The sequence below is a fragment of the Triturus cristatus genome, chromosome 2_1 (genome assembly GCF_964204655.1).
Source record: "Triturus cristatus chromosome 2_1, aTriCri1.1, whole genome shotgun sequence".
Lineage (NCBI taxonomy): Eukaryota > Metazoa > Chordata > Amphibia > Caudata > Salamandridae > Triturus > Triturus cristatus.
In genome coordinates, this window is record NC_140581.1 from 898064371 (window position 1) to 898088970 (window position 24600).

General features: G+C 46.1%; 1 protein-coding gene across 1 annotated transcript in view; it reads left to right on the forward strand.

The window, feature by feature from the left end:
• AGTPBP1 (ATP/GTP binding carboxypeptidase 1) overlaps window positions 1–24600 on the forward strand; it is a 1256713-nt gene that overhangs the window by 194255 nt on the left and 1037858 nt on the right. The gene's annotated exons all lie outside the window — the stretch shown is intronic.

Sequence of the window (24600 nt, forward strand, 5' to 3'; positions counted from 1 at the left end):
TATCCCGAGCTGTTCAGCATGTACATTGGTACTCCGCTCAGGCTGCCCCTTTTGGAGGATCTCCTTTCACAGCAGCAGGGGAAGGTTCTCCACTGGAATGTGTCAATGCTCCACCTTCATGTGTGGAGATTGAGGGGTGACATTTGACAGGTTTTGACCTTCCAACCGAAGTCTGCAATGTTATCTTGGCAGCTCAGTGTCCTTCCACTAAGACAGTATATGCCCGCTGTTGAAGCAAGTTTGTAGGATGGTGTACAGACAAAGAGATTGACACTTTATCTGCACCCCTTTCCAAAGTTCTTTTGTTTATCCTTGCGCTGTCCCAGCAGGGCTCTCAATTGGACACGTTGAACGGTTATTTGTCTGCTATGTCCATTTTTCTGCAATTGCCAGATCAGCCTTCCCTTTTCAAGTCCTGTATTGTAAATAGGTTCCTAAAAAAGCCTTCAGTACGTGTTACATCCAGCTCCACAGTGGGACTTCAATTTGGTTCTTACTTTTTTGATGTGACCTCCCTTTGAGCTCTTTCATAACTGCCCCCTTAGGCTCCTCACCATCAAGACGGCCTTTCTGGTGGCAATTACATCTGCCCGGGGGGTCAGTGAACTGCAGGCGCTGTCATCTTAGCCTTGTATATTTTCTATACCCAGACAAACTGGTCCTTCGGACTTAAGCATCCTTCTTGCGGAAGGTAATGACCCCAATCCACATAAGCTAGTCCATCATCATGCCTGCCTTTGACACTCAGCTTCTTCACTCTAAGGAAGAGGAGAGACTCAACTCCCTATCCCTAAAAAGAGCGTTGTCATTCTACCTTGACAGCAAACGACAATTCCGGGTGGATGATCAAACTCTTCATGGGTTGTGTTGGAGCCAATTCCACCAGAACAAAGGCTGCGACCAATGCGTTGGCACGCAGAGTTCCGGTCCTAGACATCTGTCAAGCTGCAAAGTGAGCTTTGTTGCACACGTTCACCAAACACTACTTCCTAGACAGTAAGGTCCGTCAGGATGGGCACTTTGCCCGTTCGGTCCTGCATGAATTGCTAGTCTAAATCAACGTCGCAGACCCACCTCTGGGGAGGTTTTGCTTGGTTATCTATTCTAAGGTAAGGAATATGCAGCTAGAAGTCTCTATCAGATGAACAAGTTACTTAAGTTTTGTAACACCTTATCTGTTAGAGACTCTATCTAGCCTCTGATTCCTTACCGACCCATCCATCCTCCCTACTCTGCAAAATGATTCTTAGGTGCAGGACTGTTCCCTTTTCAGGACCCCAGTTTCACACACCAGTAAACAGCGTACTTCATGGCTCTGCGCTCCAAACGTGTAAAGTCATGAACATAAACTGACATCAGCACGCTAGGGTGGCGCCTTTATAAGCTCTGCACACGTCACTTCTGACGCCGTCACATGGGGTGGAACCATGCTACCTACTGGCTCACAGGGGTACTGCTCACACAAAAAATTCCTGTCGGATGCCTGGGGGTTATTCTATGGTAAGGAATGTATTTATTTATTTAAGGTGTTTTATATAGAGCAAACACAACTCATCCGGGAATCACAGTGCTGTAGAAATAGCAAAACAAGTTAAACATAAAAGAAATGTGGAAAGGAAACCAGCAATAAACAGATGGAATTTCAGATCGCAAAATGTTGTACAGATAGCAAACAAGTGGAAACATGAAAAAGCAAGAAGGAACAAGCAAGACACAAAGTATATACAATGTAAACAAACAACTTGGTACATTCAGAATGCAGAACTGTAAAGGAGCGATTTACAAGTTATCTTTTTGTTGAACTTCTGTGACTTCAACAATAGAGAGTTAGTACTTCTTAGTGAATCGCTCCCACTATATAATTCAAGTTTTTTTTGCCAGGGAGACCGAAGTGTTATGATGACAAGCCTTATGCGTCAGGCAGGCTATCTTCAACTGATTCCTTGCTTCAAACAGCAGGCATTTGCGATGTATTATTGTAATGTAGTCGCGTTTACTGGATCCCAAGATGAGTTGAGAGTGGCCCTCAATGGAGCCAGCCTAACTTTGTGTAATCCTGCAAGAGTAGCACTCCCATAGTCTAGGTGGGAGATGATTAGGGATTGCACTGCTGACTAAAAGTCATCTGGGGGTAAGAAGGGTTTGATTTTCCTTAGAGCGTATAATTGGCTCCTCTGGTGGTTGCACTGACTTGATCTCACATATTCAGGTATTTGTCCAATGTTATGCCTAATGATCTAGTAGAATCAACAACATGTTGAGCACTGTAAGTTGTTTGAGCCATTCATCAATTGTGGGGGCGATCAGGGGAAATTCCATCTTGAATGTGTGTAGCAAAAGGTACGTGCAAGTTAACCATTGTTGGGTATTCAGTAGGGCGCATTTAGCAGTTTTGATATCGTGAGGTGAGTATATTTTCAAGTATAATTGTGTATCATCCATGTACATGTGATACTCTATGTTTGAGTGTTTAAGAATTTCAGTAAGAGATTTAATGAGCAAATTGAATAGCATCGGTGAGTGTGGATCCTTGATTTACTCCAATTGAAACCCGAGTAATGTTTTGACTTTGATTCATTGAGCTCTATTATGAAGGAACGAGGAAAACCAGCTCAAGACTGGACCAGATAACCTCATCCTAAGCTCCAAACCGTCTATTATGCGGTCATGTTTGACCGAATATATGACGTTACACCGCGAGCAAATACCACGCGGTAGGTTACAGCGCGGACGTTACATCGTCCGTGTAGTTACCACGCATGGCATTACATCGCAAGTAGTTTCTACGACTTGCTGTAGTAAAAGAGGCGCTCTTGTGATTTGGCACCCTTTGATGGCCCTCAACTACCACCATTTTAACTGACTTTAGTGTGTTATTTTACCCTAGCCTTAATGTAGGATGGTCCTGCATATGCCTGCTTCTCTTCTGTCCTATAATCTTGCTTTCTTTCAGTGGGAGCTGTCACGGAGTAGAATAGTATTGCAAAGAATAGAAGGTGTGGGATATGCATTTGAAAGCGTGAGAGGGAAAGAGAGGTGTGGAATGTACTCTTTGGTTTAGAAGTGCAGTGTTGTGAGCGGTGGTGCACACGTGCTCGGTTTTGTACATTGAGAGATAAAGTATGTGATGCTAACGGACATTGAGAGATAAAGTATGTGAAGCTATAAGCAGTTGTGCAGAAATGTGTATGGCGGTGAACTCCCCTGGCCAGAAGTGGGCCAAGATGCAGATGTAGTGTTTGCACCAGGTGATGTATTGAGTTTTGTGGTTATTGCCATTGTGATGTTTTCAAAGCACCTGAATTTGTCTTTTGCCTTACACAAAGGGATGCTGTGTCCTTTCCTCGTCTTTAGGAAGTGCTGTTCAAAGTGTATTTTTAAAGGTGCAGTGATCCATTTGCCTCTCTTTTGGGGAGCTTAGGGTTTGGGTGCGTCCTTTTTGTGAAAAGCAGATTCATTACACTTCCGCTAGATGGCGCGCTGGACTTGGGAATAGTATAAATTACTATTCCTACTCCAGTTGGCGCACCAGCAGGGAATGTGTTGGACTTAAAATCCAACACATTCCATGGTGTTACACGCCATCTAGCGCAAGTCGTTGAAACAACTTGCGATGTAATGCCATGCGTAGTAACAACGCGGACGATGTAACATCCGCGTTATTAACCTGCGTGGTATTACCAGCGTTGTAAACGCTGTCTCCCTGTTGGATTGTATCAAATCCAGAGGAGAGATCAAGGAGTATAAACAGGCAAGGTTTGTTCTGTTCAAGTAGTCTAAGGTCGTCATCTACAATGTGTAGAGCTGTTTCATTGCTGTGACCTGTTATGAAGCCTGATTGGCAATGGTTAAGAAGCTGAAACTGCTCAATGTGGTTGCAGAATTGTAGGTGTACGCATCTCTAGTAGTTTTGCTAGTGTTATATTGTTGGTAATGGGATGAAAATTATTGAGATCAGACAAGTCTGTGGTTTTTTTTTGTGATTGGGGTAACCTGTCCTATCTTTAGGCAATCAGGAATCGTGCCCTGGGAGACAGATGCATTGACAATCTCATACCTAAGTGGGGGTATGGAAGATCTAAGCTCTTTGATGAGTTTTTCAGGTAAAGGGTCTTTGAAGTGGTTGGAGGGCTTTATTGATATTATTGTTTTGAGTATCTCAGCTTTATCTGGAAGGTTGAAGGTATTTCATGTAGCATTAGTTTTTGTAGTAAAATCGGTGTGAGGGGGTCTCATCATGGGAAGCATAGGGAGGAGACTGAGTTGGGCTTGGCTTAGTGAACGGTGTGAGGCGAGTTGTAGTTCGGATTCAATCTTCGTCATCTTTTCAATAAAATAAGCGGAGAAATCATCACCACATCTGCAGCTAGCTTGCTGTTTGATGATTTCAAATAGTTTTTTTAGTCTTCTTTTGGCATTGTCCAGTTTGTTGTGTCATAAATTATTCAGCTTTGCTACAGATGAGTTTCTTATTGTGTGCAAGTGCTGAAGATGTTTTGTGCAAATAATTTTTCTCCATGATCTCTCGGTAAGCCGTAATCTGCGGCTAGATAGTATCTGCCAGATAAGTCGTACCGAAGTTAAGTAACTTGTTCTTTTAATAGTGAATAGGTGGCAGCGGGGTGCTTGTGAACCAGGTTATTTTATATTATTTGTGATGTGTTTTTGCTTATGTTTGGATGTGGGAAATGGGGTGCTCTACTAGGTCTTATGGTGTGACTCGGGTTATGTAATTTTTGTTTCATGTGTCTAAAACGTTTTGATAATACAATTTTCTTTTATTTCATATGATGACTGTTGGAAGTTGGGTTACTGGTTGAGCAAACCCCAAATTAACCTGTTCTTAACCCTCGGGTAACTTAGCACAAAGCAGTCAGGCTTACCTTAGAGGCACAGTGTAAACTATTCATGGAACCCTTCAAACAGTAATAAAGTGAAGACATAAGAAAAATCCCACATTGAACAAATAAAGTAAAATGTTCAAAATTATTTGACACCAAAACAGTAGAGCTGGAGATATGCAATTTTAAATGTTTTAAGAAAAATAGTGCCTAGAAGCTTAAACCATTTATGGTTATCTGGTGGTGCTGGACCAGGACAAAGTGACAAGTTTCGGCCGACCGTGATGGAGTGCGGGCTGGCTACAGGGACCAAGTTAGGTCTGCTGAACCAAAGTACCTTAAATCCTAGTTTGCGGAATGTTGGGAGATCTAACGTCGAGGATATGTTGCAGCAGTGTTTCTGAGGAGCTGCGGGGCTGCGATGCAGAGTCCTGCATAGTCTTTGAGGATGCAGTTGAGAGGGGCTTGTGACGTGAAGTCCTGCATCAAAGATGCGCGGCGCACCGGCAGTTCTGAGAAGCTGGGATGCATCGTGCAGTTGCTGTTCCGAAGCTGCTGCAGGGAGATGTGTTGCGCTGCATCAGTTCTGCAGACAGTAAAACAGCCGGGCTGGCAGAGTAAGTTCATGCCCACTTCCGAGGGTCTAGGATTGGGGTGGCACCACTTTTTGAACTCACAGCAGACTGAGTCCACGGGGTGGATTCAAGGTGGTTGGAGTATTTTCTCTCCCTGAGGCTCTAACCAGGAGGGCAGCCAACTAGCCCTTGGAGTCACTCTGGTAGTCCTGGTTTCAAGGTGCTGGTCTAGTCTTTTCACTAAGGTTGGTCTAGTCCTTTCACTAAGGCAGCAGGGCAGCAGAGTATCAGTCCATTTGAAGCAGGGCAGCACAGCAGTCCTTCTGAGTCTGCAAGTGATGTAATGAAGAGTTGGGTCTGATAGTTCATTATTTATACCTGGTGACCACTTTGAAGTAGGAGAAAGTTCTGGAGATTTCCACCTCAAGAGATGTTTGGAACTTCCTGCTTCCCTGCCCTTGCCCCAGCTTGTCTGCTGTCACATTAGACTAGTGTCAAACCCTTTGTGAGTTTGCTCAGGCAGAGGCTTTGTTCTGCAAGCGTGGTAGGTGACAGTTACTCCCACTCATCAAGTCAGAGATTGCCCGTTCTACCAATATCTTTCTTCCTTTGTCTCACTGTCTAGGAGCAATATACAAAGACTATCTGCCAGCTACACCTACTCATGCGACCCAGCATACAGGCTGCATGCACCAAATGGTTGGGACAAGAAAATGCCAACTTTCTGAAAGTGGCATTTTCAGAATTGTGACTTCAAATCCGACTTTACCATTAAAGAGGGTTTTAAATGACAATTCTTCAGACACCAAACTCGACATTCCTACCTGCCCCCAATTGAAGGTTATCACTTATTAAATGTAATGCTCTAACTCACTGTTATCTTATGGGGGAGGCAGGCCTTGTGGTAGTGAAAAATGAATTTAAGAGTTTTTCACCACCAAGACATGTAAAAGTTAAAAGTACCTGTCCAACTTATTTAATACTTTGCACCCTGCCTTATAGGATTTTCTTTTTTTTTTTGGTTTATGGGGTGGTAGGGAACGGTGGTGCACATATCCCAGACTTTTTTTTAGATTAATTAGTATATTTTGAGGGTGTCTTCAGAGGTGGCTTACTCATAATGGCATTGCGCCCTACGTCTATCCCCATCACTCTGAGGCTCTTAAGTGTTTAGTGTGCACAGCATCAGACCTTGTAGTGACAGAGGAGAAAATATAAACCACACATGTGTATTCCTTTGGACATGCACAGTTTGTGTGGGCATACATCTCCAACTCACAGTTCTTTTTCTAGATGGGTGAGGCTGAAAACTGGGCAAATATCTCTCCAGGAGAGGGTTGTGGCTCTATGCTCCAAAGCTAATTACAGGCTGTGGTACAATAACAATGTGAATAACACCACTGGCACTCACACATTAAGTGTGATGCAAGATCCTTCATGTGTGTCAGATCAGGAGCCAACAGAGAGTGGAGCACTATGGGGGCGGTACCAGCCTGAGTGGGATGTGTAGAGCCGGCCAGTGCAAGGTGAGTATAACAAAAAAGATATTCTTACATATTTCTGGTATTTGTGTGTGCATATTGTGCTCCTGATAAAGTGCTTGTCCCGATATAATGATGGTAATTGTTGGTAGTTGTTGGCAACCATGCCATTTTAGTGCCAACCCCAGGGAAAATGCTTGTCCCGACTTATTGATGGTTATTCTTGACATACTGTGTCTATCATTATGGTGCTCACCATTGATACCCTTAGCCTTGCATAGCGCCCAGTAGGTGTGGGTGAACTACTTAACAAAACAGGTCAAATCTACTCTTTTTATGCTATTTCACCTGTGGAGCGAAATTGGGTGACAGGTGGATTTCACAGCTTGGAAGCTCTTTTGACCCAAATTCGTTTTTGGATACTGGGAATAAAAAATGTAAAATAGCCCAGCTCCCAGAGCCTGCAACAGGTAAAATCCTGGCACATTGATAGTTAGTCTTGGCAAATTGTGTGTATTCAAGGTATAACGCCTACCCTTGCATAATGATTGTTGTTGGCATCCATTGCATTATGGTCACTGCAACAGTATAATATTGGACCTGGCAATAAAGTGCTAATTTCTGTCATATTGATGGCATCCATGCTACAGTGGTTTCTATTCCTCCTATCATCCTGGTTCAGGTGCAGAGATGGTAATTGTTTTGCGTACGATGGGCATCCCTTGGTGCTTTCTCTTTAGACTGCCGTTCCTGACGTAATGGTGGTAATTATTTGCATATTGTGAGTGTCCATGGCATGTTGGTGTCCACTGCCTAACCTAAGTATACTACTGACTCTAGCGTGACTCTGATAATTCCTGGTCTGTTGTGGACACCGATGGCATATTGATGCCCATCCTTGGTATTAGGCCCTGCATAAAGGTACTTGGTTGGCTTATTGTAGACATCCATAGCATAAGGTGGTGAACATTAGAGTAGAGGAGCCATCTGTCCATATATGTGATTATTTGATAACAATTACGAATTGATGTTTGGGCAACATCACTCTTCTTGGGAGGGAAACTGACAATGTATGCAACCCATATCCAGGATTTATTAAATGTCTGAAACATTTCCAATTTTAGTGTACATTCCTTCATCATTTTTGTTCTCTGTTTTAAGTCACAAGCCTTCCTCTTGTTAGGAACTTTCCATATTATGGCATACACCCTTGAACTAAGGGGTTCATAGAGATTCCCTGTGTTCCTGGTAAAAAGAGTAGGGCGAAATAGGCACACCACTGGCATGTAGTGTTTCATCTCTCAAAATGTTCTCTGCCTAGATTGTAAAACCCTTTTCCAAACCCCACCCTCCGTCATCACCCTTCATGCTCATACGGCCCATCATGAAGGTCCTGCCCTTCATTTCCCTTGATTTTTTTTTTATTTTTTTTTTAAACAGATTTTTATTGATTTTATATATTATACATATCATATCTTCATGTTACATATTACATATAGCCTTCACTTATTACAACAAAGAAACACATGACATTCTCTTTTTACGTCCAGGACGGTGGTACAGATAAAGATTCTTGTAGTATCACAAATGTCCATTTTCTTTCTGTGTCGATATCATTCTCGATCCACTGCCATGCTCTGTAGGATCATTCCAATAAACAGGTTTGCAACTCCCCCCTCCCCAAAAAAACCCTTGGTCTCAAGTGTATTTACAAAAATTTCACACTTCTCAAATTAGGTGTTGTTGGCCCATAACGAGTCTATACATGTGTGTGGAAAAGTACTGTCTATGTTCTATTACCAGAGTAGGGGTGACCCAGCATGTATTCCACTGCATGAATCCCAGTGGTTCCTATGCGACGTCAGCTGATTTTATGGCCTCGATCATAACGTCCCATTCCAATGCTATAGGTGTCTTGTGTAATCCTCTTAGTTCCTCTCTGTGCAGTGCGGCGCCCTCAGCACTGCCCCAACGCAACAGTTCTGTGTGCCAGGTTGATATGGCTGTTTTTTTTTTGGATTTCCATCTCATGGTGATAGCTAAGATAAGCGCCAGGTCTATAAAGCGGTATTGTACTTTATGTTTTGACACTTGTGTATGCAGACCTAGAATGCATTCCTCCACTGTGTTTTTTATCTCATGGTGTGCAGCCGCACCTGTTATTTGCCTAACGTTGTCCCAATCCCCCCGGACTGTCTGATAAGTCCATAGCATGTGAAGTGGGTCTGCCCCTTCTAGTAAACATCTCGGGCAATAATGCTGTGTCAGGGGGAACATTCTGTCCAATTTATGCAAAGTGAGGTAGGCTCGGTGCAACACCATAGTCTGAATAAATTTAAATTTCGTATTCCTCGATATTTGTCGTGGATGTTCAAGTATACGTGCCCATTCCTTATCTGTCAAGTCCCTGTCTATGTCCTCAGTCCATGCCGTCCGTAGTGTTTCCAAAGTGATTCTTGTATGTGTGCTGATGCCTGTATATAGCCATCTAATGAGGTGTCTGCCTCTTCCCATATAATAAACCATCTTGACCAGATCATGGGTGGGAGGCTCCTGTCTCTGTGGGGCCCAATGTGTTTTGATGTATTGAAGCAGTGCAGCATGTGTCAGATATAAATGTGTCGGGCCCCGGTTTCGTTAACAAAGGTATCATGGTCTAGTAACGTCCCATCTCCGAATAGGTCTGCCACTGTGCTAATCCCCACATCCAACCAGGGTGTTAGTTTACGCTTTGTGAGCCCGCCCGCCGCCAGTGGGATCCCAAACAGTGGAATGTTACCCGCATATGCAGGAGGGGGCATGTGCATACTGCAGCGCTGCTTTCCAGCACCGGAGCGCCGTGCTTAGTAATGGGGGGGAGATCCCTCGGGAGTGTACTACCAGGCAGCAACAGGACATGCAAGGCACCGCTATCTATGTTCGCCTCCGTGTAGTGTATCTTATTTCTTGTAAGTTGCGCCCCGCCGTCCAATATGATAACCACTGAAATTGGCATGCATAGTAATACGCCCGCAAGTCCGGGACGCCCAAGCCCCCATGCGTGTATCCACTTGTAATTTCCTCAGACTTATCCGTCGTGCACCTGTACCCCAGATAAGGTCAATAAGCAGAGTGTTTAGCAGTCTGAACGTAGCGTGTGGCACTATTAGTGGTAAGTTAGTGAAATAATACCATAATCTCGGTAGGACCATCATTTTCGCCAGGGCTGCCCTACCCATTACAGACAATGGCAGCGCTGTCCATAAAGTGATACTGGATCGCAAATTGCAGATCTCTCTGTTCAAATTACCATCTAAAATGTCTGCATGTGTCCGATAGACCTGTATACCTAGGTACTTAAATGTGTGCGGGGCCACCTGAAGTCTAGTATCTCCGAAGTCGATATCTGTGATCGCTGCGTGGTCTGTGAAGAAAAAAGCGTGCGATTTCGCAACGTTAATGGTCAGGCCTGACAAGGCTGCAAAGTGATGGAATGTCTCATATATTGGGTCCAGGGGCAGACGGAGATCATGAAGATACAGAATAATGTCATCAGCGTACGCCGAGAAAAGGTGCGACGCATTCCCTATCTGTATGCCTTGGTCGATAAGATCTTTGCGCATTTTAATAGCCAATGGTTCTAGGCCCAGTACGAATATAAGAGGCGACAGGGGGCAGCCCTGCCTAGTCCCTCTATGTATAGAATATTCCTCTGAGATATGACCACCAGTACGGGCATGTGCTGTAGCTGCCGCATATAATAGGCGCAGCCAGTCAATATATCCCTCCGGGATCCCAAATTTCTCCAGCGCCTTAAACATATATTCCCATTCGATTGAATCAAATGCTTGTTTGAGATCCAAAGAAATACAGCCCGCGTGTGGGTACCCCTTTGTAGCTTCCGTCATGATATAGTGTAGATTTCTAATATTTAGCAATGTGCTGCGCGTTGGTGGAAACCCAGTCTGGTCTATATGGACAAATTGGGGCAGAGAGGCCATTAACCTGTTAGCCAATACCTTACTTAATATTTTATATTCCGTAGTTAATAGTGACAACAGGCGATAATTGGCCATATCTGTGGGGTCTGTTCCGTCTTCGGGAGCGTTACAACCAGTGCTTGCGCCGTGGTTGGCGGTAGGGAGCCCTTATCCCACGCTGCCTCATATAGGAGCTCCAATTGGGGCACCAGGGACTCTGCATACGTGGCGTAAAATTTAATTGGGAGCCCGTCCATACCAGGGGTTTTATTACGAGGAAGTCCATTCATGGCGACCCTGATCCCCGCCTGGGTGATGGGCCCTGTGAGGCCCTTCTGGGCTGCCGTTGTGATATGTTAGGGTGGATAGAAAGTCTTCTGCCTGTGCTTCTATATTGCAGTCTGGCACCCCATACAGTATGGCGCAGTATTGTCTGAAGGCAGCATTGATATCTGCCTGGTTAGTAACATTTACACCGTCCGCTGTTCTAACCTCGTTTATAACCACCGCAGGAGGTTTATCTCGGATCAATCTAGCGAGCAAAGTCCCTGACTTATCTGCCTCATTGTGCGTTCGCCGCGTGTATGCCTGGTAGTCAATGACCCGTAGTGACTCCAGGAGCTCTGCATGCTTAATCCTTGCCTCTTGGAGTGGGCCCTTCTTGTCTTCGTCAGTTACGGCGGTCGTTCCAGCCTACCCATGGTATTTTCCACCTCCACTAGGGACTTATGGAGCTCCTGTCTTGCGCCCACTGTCGTACTAATGACTCTCCCCCGTTTCACAGTTTTAAATGCGTCCCATTCTATTAGCCTGTTCGTCGCCGTATTGCTAGTTTCTGCAAAATAATGCTCAATGGTCTCTAGTATATCACTGCAGAACACTGAGTCTTCCAACAACTGCGGCCACATACGCCATGTGGGAACTGGGGTGGGCACCCTTCCCCATGTAATGACAATCTGTAATGGGTTATGATCCGAAAAAGTTTTGGGCAGATATGTGACTTGAGGCACTTGCATTGCTATCCTATTGGAGCAATATATCCTATCTATTTGTGTGTGTGTAGTACATGTACAGGGGAGTAGAAGGAGTATTCCCTGTGCGTTGGGTGGCGCATCCTCCAAACATCACATAGCCCCCATTCCTCCGCCCACCTGCACAATGCCTCCGCTTGCTTAAACACTCCCGCTCCATGCAGTGGCGGGTGTGACCTGTCCAGAGACACATCCATCACTGCGTTGCAATCTCCTCCCACGATCCATGGGTGTGAGTCCCATCCCATCAGTGCCCCACTCACTGTGTCCCAATACTTATCTTGGTCAAAATTTGGAGCATATACATTGCCTAACACTACATGTTGACCATCTAACGTACCTTTTACGAAGATGTACCTCCCCGATCTGTCCGCTCTCTGTTGTAGAGCTATAAATGGCACTCCATGCGCACCCAAATTGTGGTCCTCCTCGCGAAACTGGAATACGAAGTGGAGAGAATTTGACCCTTCCATTTCTTCTGGAGTTTCGCCACCTCGCTAACTACCATATGAGACTCTTGCAGGTATACTATCTGAGCCTTGCGGCACTGTAGCTGCGCATGCACTCTGTGACGTTTCTGCACTGAGCCTAAACCCCTTATATTCCATGTTATTATGGTGTATCTACCTGGTGTATGCATCGCGGTGTGTTTTGTAGCTGCTGAGAATCGAATGTGGTTCACAAGCATAAGATTCGTGCGTCGCTTCTTCTTCCAAGGAGGACTTGGTTGCCGATCTCATGGCATGTATGAAGGTGGCCGCCGCGATGATCGCCTGTGATTTGTTCTGTCGCATCTGCTGCAAGGTGAGATATCGCCGTGCAGGAGCCTGGCGCGGTCTTCCATTGCCATTACCATTGGGTGCGGCAAAGCCGGTTTGACTCTTGGCAGAGAGCTGAGAGGTAGATGTTGCAGCGGTGGTTAGTTACATCACCTCCAGCCAATCTTCCACATCTCCGGGGCTTTCAAAGAAATAAGATTTCTGTTCATGCAGGATTTTCAACCGAGCCGGGAAGAGAAGGGCATATTTCAAGTTTAGATCCCTAAGTTTCTTCTTAATCGCCAAGAAGGAAGAACGCTGCCTCTGTACCAGCATTGTATAATCAGGATATAGTGACATTTTTGCATTTTCAAAATGTATTAGAGAGGATTCACGCGCCTTTTGCAGGAGAATGTCTCTATCACGAAAGTTCAGTAGTTTCACTATGAGAGGTCGTGGGGGAGTCCCCGGCTTTGGTCGTCCGGTTGGGATTCTGTGTGCTCGCTCTATACATTATTGTGTAGAAAGGCCCTCGTTCGTGATGTGATCCCTGAATCATTGTTCCATATAGCGTGTGGCATCGTTCCCTTCACCTCTTTCCAGTAGGCCAATGACGCGGATGTTGTTTCGCCGAGCCCTGCCCTCAGCATCCTCCACACGGTCCAGCAGGGTGGCTACCTGGTTTTGTAGTTGCTTGACATTGGTTTCGCTCTGTGCCTGCCGTGGGACCATTTCACCCAGTGACACAACATTTTCCTTTAACTTGTCTGCGAGTTTCGCGTGGTCCGCCCGAAGCAGAGTAAGCCCAGTGGTCAGGGTCCCAATCTGAAGTTCTATTGCCTTCCTGGAGTCCCGTACCTCCTTTAGTATGAGATCCAACTTGTCCACAGGTGCAGGCACAGCAGTAGGTGGAATATAGCCGGATGAAAGCGTGTTGTCCACATGGTCCGCTGTGTCCGGAACAGGGTCAGAGCCTCCGTGGTCTTGTTGTTTTGCCCTGTTACGCCCCATCCTTCCAGTCAGGCCAGCAAAAGACAGTTTGTGCAACACTAGCAACAGACTCCCAGTACTCCGTCAGCAGCTCACCCATGTATTGATTGTGCAAGTACTCTAGCTCCTCCTCAGCAGCGTCGAGGCCAGGCCAAACCTTCGTGCAGTGGGGCGGTATAGCGGCGGAGTGATAGGCCACAGGTTATCCACAGCAGCAGCACCCTGGCTGAAATCCTGGCAATATCTGCGCGCGGGCTCACGTATCAGCGCCCCACCGCATACACAGCGGGGTCTTAGCGGCAGCCGGCTGATTGCTAGTAATCAGGAGGCCGCTTGCCAGATGGGCTGTCCAGATCTTGTCACAGCCCCCGTGTGCCCAGCTCCACCCAACTCAGCGGTACTCGCTTAGGCCCCGCGGCCGTTAGCGCCTCCCGCCTCTAGCGTTGTCCAGGATGCACCGTCGCTGCCTGGGTATGTCTTCCCCTCGCCAGCTTCATCAAGGGGGGGGGGAGGGGAGTAGGCCGCTCGAAATCTCAGGTCTCGTGTTGTCCCGGCAATACCAACTTGGGAGTGCCCATTGTTGTACCACACCGCCCACACTCAGACGACCCAGCAGCAAGCATCGCAAAGGAAAGATGCCGCTGCAGTCGCGGGTCTGCCCACTAGGCCTTCACTCCGGATCCTGCAGTCCCAATTGTCCCCTGCACATCAACACCCGTGGGATTTCTGTAACCCGCTTCCACCTCCCGATGCCAGCGCTTATTAAAATTGGGCTGCCTGTGTATCGTATCGGCCTTTCCCCGTCGTCCTCTTCCGGGGAAGGTAGGCCGCTGCGCCTCCCCGGGCTCGCGTGATCGTGATCCCAGTTTCGCTGGCTCACCTCCCTCTTGGCGTGTCGTCCGCAGGTCCCACAGCGGCGCTCTCCTCACTCGCATGTCCCGGCCTCAGGTTCGCATTTTTGCCTCCTCAGTGCGTGCCGTTTCCAGCCCCAATCTCTGGGCTGTATAGTTACTGGTTTTCTGCACGCTAGGCCTGTAGCGTCTCTCCGCCCTCGTCTGCGCAGGCAGGCTTCAGGGGCGATTTCTTTATGGCCGTTCACAATCGCCCCCTCGCAAGCGGCACCGAGTGTTCGTGCCTTCTCTGGCTGAACTTTCCCGCAATCGTAGCTTACAGTCTACAGTGTGTGACGGATAATTGTCAGGATTCTGCGGCCCGGGTCCGGAACTCGTCTAGAAGACGACCGCCATGCTTGGCTGCCAGCCACGCCCCTTCATTTCCCTTGATGATGCCTGATAAGATGCGTTTTTTTTACAACGGACAAAACACATTTGGAAAGGGGTATCACATTTAGAGTGCAGCCTGGCCCTTCCACCTCTCCGTAGAGCACCTGAAACTAGGCATGACAGCATTCCCCGATATCTGCTTTCCCAGGAACAAAACATGGGACTTGACCTGTTTTCTCTGTGGCAAAGGCTGTACAGATGAGTATTTGGGTTTGAACCGTTTGGGTGCTGGCTACCAACAATCTAACCTGCCCTTTTACGCCACCACCACTATTCAGGAGTTGGCAGTCTTGAGCACAGCTTTTTTTTGAGGGGTATCAGTTTTATTTATTTTTTAAACTAAAAGGTTGCATTTGATCGCATAACTGATGTCTGGCGGAGAAAATTATTTTGTTTCTAAATATCTATATATATTTTTGCTCTCTCTGTGAAACAGATGGACACTTGTAGGAAAGTGGGTTTCTGTTGCAGTAACCCCCCCCACTTTTTGCCAGACTACTGATGCACTTTTTAGGTCTCGCCTGGCGTAGGCTGCGCGCATGCGCAGTCTCGCTGGTGAGATTTAATGATATGGGGATTTTTTAGTAAAGGGCATTAACCCCTTCAGTGCCCGCCCCTTTCCCCGCCCTGTGCCGGCCGTTGAATTAGCGGGCGGGGTCTATGACGAGCTGGACTCGTCATGGGCACAGCGCCACCGCGGCCCATGACGAGTCCAGCTCGTCATGGGCACTGAAGGGGTTAAGCCCTACCCCTCCTTTCCATTGGCCGGCGTCACCGTTTATGCTAAACGGTGGCCAGCTATTGTAAAAGAGCTCCTGGTGACGTATTCGCTCGGCTTTTTCGGCCGTCCCTTTTGGACGGCCTCGCCTGCTTTGCGTTCGTCGCAAAAGGTTTCTAATCTTTATGGGGCCATGTGTTTCAAACACATGGCCCCATAAGGACAAGAAAGTTTTTGCGATGGAGGAAAGTGAAAGCGGAGCGTGCTTGTTGCAATTATTACCCGTTACACCCGCATGTACCTGATGCCCCGCTTTTGTTTTTCAGCACGCAGCTTCCCGCGATATCTATGTTCCTTTCCGAAATATTTAAACCTATCGGCCTCACCCGCCTGTCAGCAAAGGCGTAGACACCATTCCTAGGCAGCCGAGAATCAACTTTCTTTCCTCCCACATCCTTCAATACCGGAGTACGACTGCTTGTTCCCCTCCGTTCACACAACCTATACTTATCATGAATATACGCTGACTTCAGCATACACACTTGGCTCTTCCTTGTTTTAAGTTGTGTGTGCCTGTGTCTGCCCCCCTCCCATGGTTGAGACTCCGCTCTGTGTGCGATGGAAACAGGGGGGTGGGGGAGGCAGAGAGCACAAGCCGAGATCTTGCAGAGACAATCGCAGAAACTGCAGAGCATGCAGCAGCGCGGGGGACCATGCCGTCGGATCTGAAAGGTACATGGGGGCAAATCATTTAATCTCACTGTGCCTACCAAAACCAAAAATGAATTTCTCCTTGTGTAACGTAACCAGAGCTCATGTAAAGCGCTCCAATACCTTTGTGTCGAGGTCGCGCTGTATAAATTTGGAGAACTACAAGCCCACTTTCATTTTAACATCGCGGGTCTAATGGCGACTGCTTGTTTCGCTGGTGTTTGAAGAATGCGGAGGCAAATGGCGCGGGAGTGTCTGTGACTGCTTCTGCCTGTACCATGCCTGTTCTGTGTGCCTGTGGGACGTTTGCACCTCTCGTCTATGTGTCTGGGAAGCTTGCACCCCTGCTGCTGCCTGTACTATGCCTGCTCAGTGTGTCTGGGACGCTTGCACCGCTTGGCATGTGCTCTGTTCTGTGTGCTTGTTGTGGGGTTGGTGATACTGGTGAAGGCCTTTACACTACAGACTATGGGGGAGGGTGGTGTGAGGTGTGTCCGTGTCGATCCCTTCACGTGCCTCCATGTCCTGCCCATGGCCCCCGTCAGCAGCTGGCAGATGATTATACAAACATACACACGCGCTCGCACATATGTACATTTGCTTGTTTATGTTGGAGATGTATAAATACACACACTCCATATATAGAATTTCATGTTTACAGTTTGTGATTATAATTCATTTACAAACAAACACAGATTACAAAAAGTCTGCGTGACAATGCACTTGGTAGTAGGCGCTGTAAAAACGCGCTTAAAATACCATAGCACAACGATAAATAAAAAGCAAGTATTTGTTTCAATATGGCATAACGAACGCACTCAGAAGATACATTAGTGTAAATGGGGCCACCAATCCCTTCAGAATTCCCAAGTTTTCTTTCCTTTCGCGACCGAGGGTGCTTGTGACCTCTTGTCCGAATTAAGGCTCTTTGTGGCCTGGCAGCCATTCATGCTGTGAAACAGCAGAGCCTTATTTCCCAGACTGACACAAGAGTTTTCCCTCCATTAAAGTGGAGAGGGAGGGAGCCAGTCCCTGCATGACCCGGTGCCCCAGGGTCTGAGGCTGCCCCTTGAGCTTCATCCCCCCCAGGTTGCACGGCACAGCTCCGTGATGGGGCAGACTTTCGCTGCTACCCATGTCCGCCCCGCGACCCGTAGAAGGTCTGTGGAGAGCAAGAATCGCTTCGAGGCGGCGTCAGGGGGAAATGTGCGCTATACAAACAAGGGCGCTGCTGTAACATCATGACGGGGTCAGGGGACAGGCTGCAGCATATTACACGTCATCTCTGTGGGTGGCTGGGGCAGGACAGAAGGAGCACCCCCTGCTTCACCCTCCACCCCGAGGAGGGACCGAATCTCTACATAGGAATACATTTCCCAGAACGCACTGGTCGAGTACATTAAAGCATGGGGCGGCGACATAGTGTCAAGGTGACTTCACACTATCCACCTGGAGGGCAGAGAGCACTAAAGGGCGAGTGCGCCCCTGCGCTGCACTACAACTTCCAGAATGCACTGATTTGTTCCATTTGTTCCATGAAAGGCTGGAGCACGAGCTGCGCACAGAACTCCTGGATGGCAGCCATTCTACCCCTACGACCATCTCCACCACCGCCTTGGGGATCCCTACACACCCAAGTCCACCGCCTGTGAGTGTATCACGGCGAGGATGTGGTCTGACGGCCAGAGCTGCCGACCTTGGAGCTGGTGAAACCAAGGTTCGAGCCTCGGGGTCGACTCTTCATCCTGTGATTCTGGGCAAATCATTTAATCTCCCTGTTCCTACCAAAAAAAAAAATCACAAACAATGAATGTGTCCTTGTGTAAGGTAACCGGAGCTCATGTAAAGCGCTCCAATACCTTCCGGTCGAGTTCGCGCTATATAAACTGCAAAAAACAAACAAAAAAAACTCTGGCTGAACGACAGCAACAATTTCATGCTCTGTAAATATGTAATATATAATTGTACACCCCTAATCGCTTTTTATAATCTTGAGTGAACTTGCAACGCGTACATATGTAACTCTAACCACTAGTATCTGTAGTAGACGTGTGTACTTACTACAATTCTTATGTGAATTTAGAGTTTTTCTGTTTCTAACTTTTATGTAACTCATGTCCTCTGAAGTCCCTATGTAATTTAATTGGTTCTTTTGTAAAGCGCTCTGACACCTTTGGGTAAAGTTGGCTCTAGATAAAATGGCATTAAATAAATAACAAGCATTAAAAATGCAATAGGTCTCGCCTTTCATTAAGTTAAAGCCATTTGCATTGCTATACAATACCATTAGCAAAGCAAATGGCTTTAACTTAATCAAATGCGAGACCTATTGCATTTTCAATGCTTCTTCTTAGTGTGCCCTGGGTCCCTGCCAATCAGGTTCCTAGGGCCTGTGTTCTTTCCCTAAAACTAACCCAATTGGCACCTCTGGCCACAGGTCAGCCCCTGGTAAATGGTACCACAGTTAGCCAGGTCACTGTGACCAGGGAAGACCTCTAAGGGCTGCAGCACTTAGTGTACCACCCTTAGAGGCCCTGTACCTTTACACCTACACACTGCCTTTGCAGGCTGCGGGTCTTGGTGCAGAACAAAGTGAAAAGTCGACATGGCACACATCCCTGTGTGCCATGCCTACAGAGCACTGCTCTGGCCTAGATCAGCCACCCCTCCAGCTGGGTGCACTATGCTACTGGTGAGGGCACAAGGGCATGAGCCCTGTGCCCCTAAAGTCCATTTTTGGGCATTGTATGTGCAGTGTTGCCATTAAGAGTATATGGTGCTGGGAGTTTGTCATTACGAACTCCACAGCACCATAATGGCTACACTAAAAACTCGAAAGTTTGGTATCAAACTTCTCAGCACAATAAACCCACACTGATGCTAGTGTGGGACTTAATGTAAAATGCACACAGAGGGCATCTCCGAGATGCCCCTGAAAACGAACCCACCTCTAGTGTCCCTACTGAGTGGCTGCTTAGGCTGCCATCACAGACATGTTTCGGGACCCCTGGGTCGAGAGCCTGCTGCTCTCGGGGGCCTGAAACAATGCACATCCTGGGACGAGGTGCCATGTCTCCTCCCCCAGGATGGGCAGGGTTCACGAAGGGGAAGCTTCAAAGGTATGCCACATTTGTGAGCTTCTCCAGACCACTTGCTGCTTTCAGCAACTGGTCCCCACAGGTTCTACCCCCCACTTTGGGCGGGAGAACCTGCGGGAAAAACAAGTGAGGGAAAGAGGTGTGCCCACCTCTGCCAACTCCACCCCTCAGGTGGGGGAGGCGAGGTGAAGCACAACCTTGAGTCCCCGCCATCTTGAGGATGGGGGGACCCAACCAACCAGTGACAGGCTCCTGCCCCTCTCCCACTGGAGGGTGGCAGAATAGGGGGTGTACCCACCCCAGGGAAGGGACCCATTGGTCCCTGCCCTTTACCTACATATAACGCCCCTATATTTAGTATTTAGGGGGCACCCTGAACCTTGCTTCCTCAGATCTAACCTGACAACAAGAAGAAAAGAAGAAGGACCGAACAGCCGTGCAGCCAGCTAACAAGAGGAAGACGCCCACTGACTTGGCCCTAGCCCTCCAGGCCTGTCTCCCCTCGAACCTGCTCCTGCGAAATCCCGGTGTCTCCTGCAGCCAGCAACCTCAAAAACCCTGGAGGACCTGCCTGACTTCACTTCCAAAGACTGCTCTTCCCGTAAACACCGGATTTGTTCAAACTGCAACCTCTGGCAGCAGCCGGCGACCGTGAATCCAGCCCACTCTGCACTCGCCGAACCCAACCCGAGCTAGAGTGGAAAAACACCACGAGGAGGTCACCCCGGCGATCCTGACCTGAGATCCGGCGAGCCCTGACCTGCCTCGAGCCCCCAGCCGACGCCTGCTGTCTAAATCTAGAAGGCCCCCCTGACTGCGACCAGGAGCTGGTTAGAAGATCCGACCTCAAAAGGCACCCCTGCATCCGACGCCCCACGGCCTTGTGTGCCCAAACCGACAGTGCCTAACCAACCCTTAACGTCCCAACTTACCTCTCCAAGTGGTGATCGCACCCAGAAGTCCTTCGTCTCCCTGCCTGCAGTGCTTTTGCAACTGGAGGTTCTCCGTAGAAAACAACAGGGCGCCCGACGTCGAAACATGACTCTACACCTGGCCGCCCCAGTGCTGCTGAGGGTGCACCTTTTGTGCTACTTTGTTTACCCATTTGCCCTGACCTAATCCCTAGGAGCTTTGCTCCCACAACCCAGTGGCCTGCTTTCCAAATCGGCTGCCCCCTATCCCCCATTGGATTCCATTGGGCCTCAACACTCTGCACCCGGCCCCCCACTAATGCCGCTGAGGGTGAAACAAAAGTGCATCACTGACCCTGGGGGACCCCTGAGTCTAACCCCAGAACCTTAACTCTCACAGTCGATTACGTACATGTGAACCAATAACCTGTTTTTTCTCCATAGGATAACATTGACAATTTTCTTCCAAAAAGTTTTTTAGTGTGGAGTTTTAAAATCTAAAAATATTCTTTAAAAATCACACAAATAACCTAAACGTATTCCCTTACCTGTTTACAGGAAATGTCCCAGTGCTGAATCCAGGTATCCAGCACTGAGTAAGAAAGGTAACGTACAAAGTAACTTACCTGTAATTTACTGAAAAAGCCTATTCATTTCAATGCACTGTTTTTCTTCCAAAAAAACGACTAAGTGTGGAGTTTTGAAATCTAAAGATATTCTTTAAAAATCACGGGAATAGCCAAAACGTATTTACTTACCTGTTTTCAGGAAATGTCCCAGTGCTGAATCTAGGTATCCATTATAGCAAAAAACAAGATGATGCGAAGGAACCGATCAAATAATATTTTCAAAATATGAAGGAAACCACAAATTACTCCTTCACAGTAAGTTATTTATAAATTGAAATTAATCATCTGCTAATCATATCATTGTCTGGACACAGTTTCATTTGATAAATCTCTTTTATCTACATATAAATAAAGTTCCAAATATTCATTTCATACGTAATTCAGTGAACATCGGTCCATTACTCAAACAAAGAGCATAAACACAAACAACAAAAGGCATTTACTCCTTTCCTTATTCCCCTACAAATAATAATGGATGTTGACACTATTATCGTGAGCATTCCATTGTTTGAAGTCGCCCCATTGGATAGTACTAGGAGGTAGTAACCGTTATACCTCTTGCACAATTTATTTGTACTATGTATATCTCAATTCAAACAATGATTTAAATTCTTCCGGGGCACTTAATATTCAACAGTAGTCGACGCGTTTCAGCCCAACTTGCTTGTGGGCCTCATCAGGACTAGGGTATATAAGGATTTATCTCCTGGAACAACATCTATAATATAAACAAAAAATGTTTACAATATATACAGCTATCTATATATGTACATTCACTAACACACATTCTAAAAGATATGCACAACCTCTCTAGGGGTGGCAGTACCAAAGAAAAACCAATAAACACCAATAGTAGGGCTCTAAATATGTAAAGAAACCAAATCACCAAGACAGTTCTAACACCCGTGTAGTGAAATCTCATGGCTACCAGGAAAGATTTTAATAAAGTCAACAGCAAACTAAAATAAAACCAATCAAGAAAAAAGTGAACTATATCCGGATGAGTGTATACACCAAAGTACGAAGCACTCTAGGATAACCAATTCCGCAGCAATCCGAGTTGTCTAATTACCCAGCGGCATAAAATTCATGGCGAGTAATGTTCTAAATGGAGAACAATGGGGGACTGAATTAGATCTCTACCAAGTAATTGTTGCAAGAAATGTAGCGACATGCTAAACAAACAACAACCCATATCTTACCTATTGGGCCATGGCCTTCCAGGTCAAACAAATGCACTGAGGGAATCTAGGTATCCAGCGCTGAGTTAGACACCAACAGATTTAGACAAACCATCTTGAAGAACTGGCATTTATTAGAAAACTTAGAATGCCCTTTTCCCAAAACACTCTTCGCATGGAAGAAAAATCCAAGCATTGGCCAACAAATAATTAGAGCTGACACCGCTCTACCTAAACCCAAAAGCGGTTTATTGGCTCAATGGAATTTAAAGCCTATTGAAGGACATCGAAAATGTGGAAACTGCATTGCCTGCGGAAATACCATAGAAGGTACAGAATTTGTCCATGACAGTATAAGGTGGAAACACACTGAGTTTAAAAACTGCAAGACAAAAAATGCAGTTTACGCAATAATTTGCCCTTGTCAAAAAATCTATATAGGGAAAACCAACCAACAGGTTAATATTAGAATCATCCAACACCGATCCAGAATTAAGATAAAAAGTTATGACCGCACCTATGGTCGAACACTTTGTTGAAAAATGCAACAATGAAACGCAATTCTTATGGACAGTACTGGCAAGTTTTAAACCTTCAAAAACTCTGATAGACACTGAAAACCTGCTACTGCGCACAGAAGCGTATTTAATTTTGAAAATTAACAGCGCAACAGTTGGTTTAAACAACATGACAGAACTGGCAAGAATATAAAACACCACAATGCCCAGAATGCACTGCTTTGTTGCACCAAAATTCGATAGCCCAAATGCATGTAGATGGAATTGAGAACCACAAAACCCATGATTCTAAGTCAGGACCCATTGATGGGATGCTCCCAATTGGAAATGCCGCCACCTCACTTCGAAGAATCAGATGAGAGTGAACAGAATAACAACAAGGTAATGCGCCTTCACCCGAGCCCCGTTTTTCAGACAAATACAATTTAAAACTGCAAGCTATGTCTGAACACAAACCAAAACTCATTATTTCAGAAAGACGCACTAATTAATTGAGGAATACACTACGAAGACGAGAGCCCGTGTATGAAGCTTTTAAAGGTACAATTGCAATGGACCGCACTCCGCTAGCTTTTAAAGGTACGCCTGTATTTCAAAGAATAATAATAACGCTGCTAGTAACCATTTTAATAACACAACGAACGCTTTAGTAAACTAAGCGTTTTGGTTGTTTACAGCTCATTAGAAGTTTCCTTGAGTTCAAATAGCGCGAAAGATTCCCCGCTTTAAATAGTGAACACGGCTAAATATGATTTAGATGCTAAAGGTAACACAAGACTTCTAAGATAATAGGATGTTTTGTTTTTGATTTTTCTCACTAATGTTTGTCTACATTGTGTATTCAAAACACAATGTTGTTGTTTAATGTTTTGTTAACCACATGTACATAAGCTTTTTCTGTATATAGACTTCATTGTCTCTTTCTGTTTTGAGTATCCAACAAAGATGTCAAAAAAGTTGAAGGAAAGGTATAAATAAAGTACCAGATCAAATGAAAGTAAATAGTTTGGTCTAGCGCTAATTTAAAGACGTCAAAGCAACACAGGTCCTGGCCTTCCCCACTGTTACACATTTATATACGGCCCAGTCAGAACCTGGCCCATTGGGCCTAACTCCCCTTGTTACCGAATCTAGGTATCCAGCACTGAGTTAGAAAAGTAACGAGAAAAGTAACCTACTGCATTCCCTGTAAATCAAACAAAGTACAATTTCTATTGCATTTTCAAACTATTCTACAATCAGCAACTTATTAATGCATTACTGCAAAGTATTTTATGCTTACCTGTGCCAGGCTTGCTTGGTTCTAAAAGAAAACAACAGCATATATTTTTTATACAAAAACAATTGGCCTAGAGTTCAGTTATTGAGTGTGTGAATTCATTTGCTGACTGAATGTGTACATCAAATGCCTAACATTGTCCTCTGATGCTGCCTTACTGCTCGATCACTCTACCACAAATAGAGAGTAAGGTTCTATCTAACTTTACCTCTGCCTACCTCTGGGTGCACCTGGACTCTATACACACTATACCTCATTTTGGTGTAGTAAATATATAGAGCCAGTTTCCTACAACACTTGAGATCATTATGGATGCAACAGTAGTGGGACAGGCACTGTGGGCAATATCTTGGCTGGTCAAAATTGCCAGACCCTAAGTTGGTTATTTCTCCGAGATCCTGAGCGCCATGATCTAAATATAGGACACGATCACATAGAAGAGGGCCTTGGCACAGTTTCCTTCCTCATGTACTCCATTAGTGAGAAATACAAACTTCACATCAGGGAGCTTGATGAACGATGTGGGCAGAGGGAGCGTATCAATTGTTAAGGGACCTCTTTGACAATAGAGAAATGAAAAGTTTTAAAAATGTAAAAAAGCACAGACTCAGAGGATAGTGATGCAGCAGAGTAGTGG